This window comes from Triticum dicoccoides, chromosome 3B, assembly GCF_002162155.2.
Source record: "Triticum dicoccoides isolate Atlit2015 ecotype Zavitan chromosome 3B, WEW_v2.0, whole genome shotgun sequence".
Lineage (NCBI taxonomy): Eukaryota > Viridiplantae > Streptophyta > Magnoliopsida > Poales > Poaceae > Triticum > Triticum dicoccoides.
Window position 1 is genome coordinate 611,332,810 of NC_041385.1, and position 10,213 is coordinate 611,343,022.

Here is a 10,213-nt window from a genome sequence, read left to right on the forward strand (position 1 = left end):
GATGAGATGTATGTTGTCTCTCCTTTAGTGGTGTTATGTGAACGTCGACTACATGACAATTCACCATTATTTGGGCCTAGAGGAAGGCATTGGGAAGTAATAAGTAGATGATGGCTTGCTAGAGTGACAGAAGCTTAAACCCTAGTTTATGCGTTGCTTCGTAAGGGGCTGATTTGGATCCACTAGTTTCATGCTATGGTTAGGTTTACCTTAATACTTCTTTTGTAGTTGCGGATGCTTGCAATATGGGTTAATCATAAGTGGGATGCTTGTCCAAGAAAGGGCAGTACCCAAGCACCGGTCCACCCACATATCAAAATATCAAAGTACCGAACGCGAATCATATGAGCGTGATGAAAACTAGTTTGACGATAATTCCCATGTGTCCTCGGGAGCACTTTTCTCATTATAAGAAACAAGTAGTGTGACCCGCACATTTGCGCGGCTAGAATTTTTATGTATTGTCCTCCTTGTGTTTTTACATGTGTACTATATTCACATTAACATGTTGGTGTACTATTTGATAGAGATTTGAAATTACGGATATTATAGATAATGGCATATCACAACTACACCATGTTGAACTTGTTTGGTATTGTTGTCACTTTTTTTGGTATTGACTTTGTTTCCTGAGATTGAAAATCAGAGGTTTGTACCCTGCCATGCAAATCATAGGTGCTCAACCCTTAGTGTTTATAATTTGACTTTTTTTGATAATTTTCTTCCAAGAATTAAATCAACCCAGGTGGCATATACTTAATGTTTTTTTAACTTCATCTACCCATCTTGCAGTCACTTGTCCTTAGAAATAATAATACCCATTGGGTTGGTCACTCTTAGTATAACTTGTTCTTTCTCATTGGTTAACTACATATTTGTATTGACTTGTATCTTTGGTAAACATATATGATTTTTATCTTTTTTCCTTTGTATAATATGCTCACTTGAACATTGGCTATACTTTCTTGTTATTATTTGTTGTGATGCCTGTCTTCTATGATATTTTCACATATGCACATATATTTGATGCTTCAAAGTTGTACACTTCTTGTTTGGTACCACCTAGTGTGGACTCGTAGAGTGATTTAAACTGTGTCTGCTTATGGTTATCTTTATTATAGTTCATGAACCACTTTCCATACTATGGAATGTACTCATGTTTGTACTTTTAAATGCCTCATTGTCTTTGAATTGTTGAGGCATCTGACGCGAGGGATACTACATTAGCACTGGTTCTCCTCGATGCGTATTCAGTGCTACCAAGTGGAAATCAAATAGAATAGTCCTTAATTCCAGAGGTCCTCGGATGCCAATTTTAAAAGAATTTTTCCACATGTATTTATGTGGGTGGATTTATGTTTATGGATAACAACTCCATATTTCACTCACATTTAAATCCAAATTATTCTATAATTTGAGATGGTCTCTTGGCCAATCCAAATATTGCTTCAAAATTATTTTTCCTATATTATTGGAAAGATTTACCCGCGCATTTGTGCGGCTACATTTTTACATCATTATAAATGTTGTTTTAGATCTAAGATAATTTGCAGTAAGCTTAACTATGCATAAAATTGTGAATGGTTTTACTATAGAAAATTGTCCATGCTAGATAAAATAATAATGGCATTATTGTTTATATATTCATAGAGTGATAGATAATGTTATAAATGTTTGACAACATATGTTCTTCTTAATTTAAGTTTTTGTGATTCATCCAAATAGGGAGGTCTATACTAACGATGAAAATCGCACTGCTCTATATTATAGAGAGAATGTTCGACCATGTAGGAGACATGATCATTTATCTTCTCCTTTGTCATACGCCTCATCATTAGCAGTATTGCACTTACATTAATGCAATATCTTGCATCTAGCGAATTTCTCGCACTCATCCTACTCTAATTCTCGTTGTGTCATGCCTATTTTAAGTTAGTGTATTCACTTATGTACATATTCTCACCAAAATATGCCAAGTTGTTAAATCTAGAAAACTGTAGGCCTACCTTGTATATTTTCATATTTTGCCAGCATTGTTTGTTCAAGTTGCTTTCTTTAACACAACTAAAATAGGTATATTATATTCAAAGATGTATTCGACACACATATATGGTTGTATTCGACATATGTGTTAATTTGTCATTAGGTGATTATAACTATACTTGAAATTATTTCAAAAAATTATATATTTTACTTTGATGTTTAATTTTAAAATTTTGGAATTTTTTCTTTTGCTACTTGTTTTTATAAAATAAAACATGCATAAATCCCATACAAAGCACCCCGCAAAAAGCAAAATCTTTACCAAGCAGAAGTCGCAAGTGACATATAAGTCCACAAAAGGTAGATTATATACATAGATGTATTCGACACACATATGTGGATCTATTCAACATATGTGTTAAATTTGTCCTTAGAAGATTATAACTATACTTGAATTTATTTCAAAAAATTATATATTTTACTTTGATATTTAATTTTAAAAGTCGAGATTTTTCTTTTCGTACTACTTTTATAAAACAAAACATGCATAATACATATTTATATAGATTTATTCCAGGGACATATACATATAGGTCTATTTGACATATGCTTTAATTTGTCATTTGGAGATAATACTACACTTGAATGTGATTCAAAATTGTGACATGATATCTTTTTTAAGAAATCAGGAGCTTTTATTTTTCCTGCTCTAAGTATTTATTTTATTAATAAATTTCTAGTCTGACAATAATATGTAGAAAAAATGTGCGTGAAGAAAAAACAGAGACACATATCCTACAAATTGCAACGGCCACATCAATGATATATTAAGCTAGTATAAAAAGGAGCGTGCGCATCCTTGTTTTTTGGACTTACGTGATGGACCTTTCTACGTGTTTGCCTGGTGCATGTAGAATCGGATTAGCTAACTTTTTTTTCTAAAAAAGCCTAACCTTTCTTTTAGTTTCTAGTTGGCTATTTACGGACGTGGGCTAGCCGGACTGCTCGGCTTTCTTTTTTCTGTCCACCGTGTTGGCTCTTAACATGGTTTACACATGTACTTTTTATTACGTGACAGTCCAATATGTTGGAATATGCTGCTACCCTATGCTGCTACCCTACGCGTTACCATGTTACGTAAAACTTTTAAATCTCAGCCATTATTTTCCTAATCGAACGGTCGAAATAATTTTAACATATGTGGACGAATGTGGTGGCCCGTTTGACTTCTATATTATGTATATAATAGATAGAAGATTGTCCAGGCTTGTCCTTTGCTACAAAAAGGATTGGGCCACATTGCTGCACCTTATTTACTTTCATTGCTTGTTACTCGTTACAAATTATCTTATCACAAAACTATCTGTTACCTACAATTTCAGTGCTTGCAGAGAATACCTTATTGAAAACCGCTTGTCATTTCCTTCTGCTCCTCGTTGGGTTCGACACTCTGACTTATCGAAAGGACTACGATAGATCCCCTATACTTGTGGGTCATCAATAATCTTCTCCATTACACTGGTGTCAAACCAGTCCGGCAATATAGCTCCACGGCTGCTGACCTGCGCTAGACATGTCGTCGCTTTTTGAGCCGAGCTCAACTTCTTTGGATCCTCACCTCGGCGAGCCAAATAAGAGTTCGGAATCGCCAAGGATAAATCATCACCAACATCGCCGCCCCACGGATTACACGGAGCCGGCACACCGGCATCGCTGCATGGTCACTTCATCAAACCAGCATTGGTCGCGTCACAAGTTACGACCTGGGTCGGCATGGCCGCATTGTTACTTCTTCGAGCCGATGTCCATCATGTTGAACTACTTCAACACCTCGGCTGACATGGCAGCTGCAACAACTCCTCACCAGCCTGCTCCGTCACCTCGGCTAGACCGGGGACTTGGCTATTTCTTCATCAACACACTCCGGTGAATTCGGTGTCACCAGCCGACCAACTTCGTCACGTTAGCTGGACCGAGGGCTTCGCCTCGGCAAGCCAACCTTTGCCAGCATCGCCAGGCCATCGCTTTATCGCCCATCAGGCAATGGGTGTGCGGATCGATTCCCAATTTTGGGAGTCGCTTTTCTTCGGAATGCTACGACAAATAAACCAGGTGCTATTAATCCTAACAATTTTTGCTTCTTGGGTTTATTTTTTACTCTAGTTTGTTCCATCATCTGTACACAGGTCTATCAAATGGCGGCCACATTAAAAACGGTCGCGTGGTGGTTTGGTCAGTTTCTGTACATAGTTTGGCGAACGCTGCATCCGGAGGCCGGACCGCCTGCAAATTCAGGCTTTGTCATGCCTTCACTGCGTCACGCTGAAGCCCTGCTCGACATTGGCTTCAGCGCGAGGCCACATCTCTTTAAATAAATTATTTTTGTGTAAAGCAATTAAGCAAGGATTATATATATATATATATATATATATATATATATATATATATATATATATTATTTCCTGGACCGCACTGTTTTATGTGTGCAGGTAATCGATTTTGACTGTATTACGCGGTCACTACTCCGGAGTGCCGAACTCCTTGCTCGCACACCTCGGGCCTAGGGGCTGGGACCTCGGCCATGCCGAGGACTGCAAACCTTGTCGGATCTGTCACAGATCAATGGGCATCTTCGTCCCGCCACAAGCCCGAATCGCGTCATCAACACCGAGCACATTAACCAGCTAAGTTGCTTTCATGCTCAAAAACTTTCAGTTTTAAATTTTGTTTGGTTCGACCAAGCATTATACTTTTTGGCACAAAGTTGTTTGTGACAAAGTTCCTTGTCAAAACTTTGTTTGTGACGCACATATTCAAATACCCTGTTTATTTGGGGGCTCCCTTGATGGAGCTTTTCCTCTTGCATATGATTATACTTGTACGACTTCGTTCCTTGTTCGTGTATTACTCCACAATATGCACCATATTGACCTAAGTGTTCCGCAAGCTGGGTTGCCTTGCTCCTGTGTTTACCCCTACGTTCTCGATTGTTCGGCTAGGGAGTAAAGGGAGCACCTCTACGATTGTCATGATCGGGTCATCCGAGCCGGACCTCAGACTGGGTGAAGCCGAAAGCTAGGACTCTTATTGTTTTCAATCATGGTCGGCACACAACGGAACTCATGAGTACAAAAAATCTATTGCACAAGTCTCATAGTAACAATGAGCAACCAAAGAAAGGTATCAATGGAGGTACTATTTTCTTCGAAGATGCTTTTTACACTTTGTCAGTAATATAGCATAAGTTCCCTGAGCGTGCTTTGTCTGTTACAGCCTTATGGCCTGATTGCCTAGTTATCGTAAACACCGTCGATATTCTCGACAGGTGGAGTACATAACACTTTTCGACCCTTGACAGAAGAGGGAGAAGTCGACGGTCGGTTAAGACGCATTTAAACTTTGGGTAAACACATATATGATATAAGTACTTCGGTACATACAATCATTATAAATAAAATTCTTTTACCCAAGTCACTTGGGGCCTCTTAAATTTATATGAACTGTTTTATAGTAAATGTGCTTTCTTCTTGGTCGTTGCAAAGTCTTCTTCTACTGCTCCTTTTTTGACTTGAGTATATGGTAAATAGTCGGATAGCCTGTCTTCTCTCTAAAAGCCGCTCGAGTTTAGTTCCCTAAACTAGTCTTGGAGAAGAACTCTGCCTTTGGGATAAGGAGCTTGAAGCCGTAGGCTAACCCGCGTGAAGTCTTGAGATCGGATATGTCATGTTAAAGCACGACAGAAGCACATTTTTTTTCTTCCAATTTTTGAATTGGCACCGAACACTTGATCTTGTTCGGACGTCAAGTTTTTGCTGATGTTTTTTGGTTTTCCAAGCTTATGGCACTTTTATACTATTTGTGTGTTTCCAGCATAAATCTCGCAGTGCAACGCCGGACATCTTTAGAGATTCGACAAAAACATTCTCGGATGTTGTTATATATGCATCGATTTCAAATTGTGTCTTCGGTCAATAGTTGGATTGCCCGGCTCCTACGCTTGCCTCCTACGTTCCGCTTTGTTCGGCTAGGTGTGCAATGGGAGAACCACTGTGATTGTGCTTCCAGCTCGCATGGTTAAGCACCTCAGTGGAGAAAGTCGAAAACTGACTGTCACAATAAGCGTAAGCCGGTCAGCGATCCGATGATTATGTTAAATGACGGGTCATTCATAACATTGGCCGAAGTGTTTACGGCTTGACCTCTGCTGTCGCCGAACACTAACCGGGGGCTTGTACCTAGCTTCCCCAGTTTAAAGCTCGTATTACTATGTGAAAGTTATAAAGCCAAGATATCGGATTGCATCGTTTCCGCTAACACAACCGCCTCCGGGCACCGAGACATCGGCTAAGGGTTGTCTGGTTATTGCAGAACCACCCTGTGTAGTATCTACAAAGGGGTAGAAGCCGACGATGGGCCACTTTCAACTAATAAACAGTCGCAATGGAGTCAAAATAAGTATATATCATCAGCATTTGTATTCATTATACAAAGTGTTGCCTTCCATAATTATCGTTATATAAAGCCATAAATATGCATCAATTTGACTTACGATTTTGGCCAAGCTGGGTTGCCTGGCTCCTGTGCTTACTCCTACGCTCCCGATTGTTCGGCTGGGCGGTAAAGGGAGCACCTCTATGACTGTTACTACCGGGTCATCCGAGTTAGTACCTCAGACTGGGTGAAGCCGAAAACTAGCAATCTTAAAGGATCACATTGGTCGGCAATGATGGAAGTGAAAATTTTGGTTCATTAATACCATAGAATTCGGGAACTTTCCCCAAACTCAATCCTCAATATTTTGCTCCCACATTGATCGGAGCTGAGGTTTGATGATCATGCTTAGCATGACAACCCAAAGAAAGGAACCGATAGCGGGACTATTTTCTTTGAAAGATGTTTCTTATGTTAAAAAGTAATATAACATATCTCTCCGCGTACCTTTGTTTATAAAATTGTATGGCCGAATTGCCTTGTTTGCCGTAAATCTTTGCCCTCATAAAGGCTTAATAAAGTAGGACAAACACTCCTCGGCTACTGGCCGAGGAGGTTAAAGCCGATGGTCGGTCAACAAAGTTTTGTACAATGCGGATCCGAGCATTAATGATGTAGAGTACATGGATACATAGAATCATTACACATACTTTGTGATTTTACTCTGGATATCGATCCTTAATTCGGCCACCTATGCCCACATTAAGGCTCGGGGGCTACTGGGCTTCGTGCTTATCATTTACAAATATTAAAGGGGTACATCGATCCCCTGATCTGGTGTTGCCACCCGACCAGTGTCTCGGGGGCTACTGCATTGCCTATTCAATGCAGAAAATTCAAAGTGCTTAGTGTTCGGCTTGACCAAACTATGCGCAAATGCGTCTTCAGACAACAATAGGTACCATCTGGACCTATCTGGTATCAAGCTAATATATTACGGCGACTTCTCAAGACCCTCTATCAAGGGCCTGTTTGTCGATCCCTATTTTCCCTAATATATTACACCGCGTTTCTATTCCTAAGTATGCTGCCGAGCTGGGAATTGATCCTCGGGCTGGTTTCACTAATCGACCTGAGTCTCAGGGGCTACTGGGGTCAGCAGTTTGATTTTATCCTTCAGGTGCATCCCGGATATTTGGCCAACACGCACCTTGAGAGATACTGGCCATACATCCCGCGAGAGATTACATTGCACAATTCGGAATTAAATTCATAAAAATCAGCTCGTGGCCAAGGTGGTGCACCACCTCGGAAGCAGTCCAGCATAAAGCTCGGGTGCCAGTGGCTGGCTCCATAGAGGGTATTTCTGGTATTAAGCTTAGCTAAACTCTTTCAACTTTTTTGAACCAAGGTGATCTATGACACCTCGGATATAATCCGGCGTTGGAGTTCGGATATAGTCTGGCGTTGGGTCTTGGACACAGTCTGGCGTTGGAGCTTGGATACATTCCAGCGTTGGAGCTCGGAAGCAGTCCGACGTTGGTGCTCGGCTACAAAAGACACCTCGAATACAGTTCGGCGTTGGAGCTCGGACGCAAGAGGACACTGCCGCCCGGGAACAACTTCAAACTCGAGGTGTGGAATAAAAATAACAAGGCATTGATAAAGGCCGAGAACTTAAAGGGGCTCCTCAGATACCTGACGTGTAAACTCTTTGGATGCACTTCGGCGATCCTCAAGATCGAAGATGAGAAGATTTGTTGAACCGGTTTTCAAGACCGACGATCGAATATGAAGAACAGTTCGGAAGAATCGAGGAGCGTCCCCAACTTGAAGACCGGTTCAGGGGGCTACTAACAGTGTCCCAGACTAGGGGGTACTCACCACGTTGTCTCTCGATCAGTTAGATTGGGCCGAGGACCCCCATGGTCGTATACTCATGGGCCAGTTCGGACAGCTGATGCATACACGAGGAAGATTCCACAAGACTTGGTGATCAAGACAAGGACTCCTCCCCACCGGCGTATTCGGCTAGGACTCTTGTTATCCTAGGCCTCTGGTGCATTATATAAACCAAGGCCGGGCTACTCGATAGATCATAATAACAATCATAATCATAGGCTAGCTTCTAGGGTTTAGCCCCTATGATCTCGTGGTAGATCAACTCTTGTAATCATAATCATAGGCGTGGTTGACGGGGGTGGCGTGGTGGGGGTGGCCCTTGGTGGCTCTTCCTGTTGCTGCCCTCCTCCTGCAGCCACGGCAAGGTCAGTACCAAGCGATCACGCCCCGGTGCACGTTGATAGGAGGTAGGTGGTGAACGCACGTTGGGGGCTGAGCCGGGGACTGCGCCACGGGCTGCTGTCCGGGCTGCTCTCCACCACCAGTGGTGCTTTTGAGGTCCCTGCCGGGGGCTGGCTGGCCATCGAGGCCTTGGCCCTCTTCGTTGCCCGTTGGGCCAGCGTCTGTGTTTCCCTACAATAACAAGTCAAATCAAGGAGGGTCGCACCATTAGTGAGAATGGAAATGGCGAGGGGCAGAATGCTTACTCGTCCTTCTCCTCATCCTTTGCTACTTTCCTCTTCCCCCTCGGGCCGAGGGACGAAAACTCAAAGACGATCTCTGTGCCAGCACCTGCGGGGGGAGGGGCCGATGGAGTCCGGTACCGTTTGGATGAAGAAGAGGCAGTCGTCTTCTTCTTCGCCACTGTGGTCTTCTTCTTCGCCAATGTGGTCTTCTTCTTTGCCATTGTGGCCTCCTTCTTCGACGTTGCTGCCCTTGTCACGCGCGCGGTCTCCCCCGGAGCCCCTTCCCGCGCCTCAGCTCTGCCGGGCTGGACCGGCTCGCTAGAGCTGGCCCGACGCGGGACGTGTCTCTTCTTCGTAGCCGAGGGGTCGCCAGCCTCGGCCTCCTCCTCAGACGACTCCTCGCTCACACCCCCGGCAGGGGGCCTCGGTGCTGGCGCCACCCACCTCCTTGGCAGACTTCACCCACTCGGTGAGCTCCTCCTCTTCTGCGGCCACAGCGGCCTCGTTCTCCATGCCGCCGGCGTCGCCAGCCAGCCTGGCAAGCTCCGCCTCGATCGCTATGGCAGCGATGTAGTTCAACTCCTCCTGAGTGGTGTCCTGGATGAGCAGCGGCTCATCGTGATCGAGTTCTTCGACCAAATTGGCAAAGAACTCCTCCGCCTCACGTGTCGGGGGCTCGACCCAAGCTGGGTCGAGACCGTGCGCGTTGAAGACCGGTATCATGGCGAGGATTTCGGCCTGCCGGGAGTTGTTTCTCAGCGGGACCACTCCCGACGGCAGCCCGAACAAGGATCCCTTGACGACCTTGTCGGACTTCACAGCCTTGCCGGTCCTCTCCACCTTGCCGTTGGCGAACACGTCGAGCTGGAAGAGCCTCTGGCAATACCAGGAGTGCCCCAACACTGTGAGCTTGTTCTGCAGGCCGGTGCGGAGCCTCATGATGTTGACCACGTTCCTGAAATCCCAGGTCGGCCTCCCCTTGTTGTGCAGCGGAGCGATTCGACGGCGGATGAAATCCGCCGCAATCATCTTGAGGGTGAACCCGGCCTCGGTGAGGTGGCGAATCCTGGTGGTGGCGATCGAGAACTTCTTGTCATTGGGGTCGAGGTCGCTCCAGTCCGCGCCATGGAGCAGCGGCTCCTGGCGAACACCCCGGCAGAACTCCGGTGGGCTCTCCTCCACAATACAACACCACTAGGCCCGCCACTCCTCCCATCTCTCCTTCGTGGCGCCCTCTGGGTAAGCGCCTTTCTCCTGGGCCCTCGGGATCT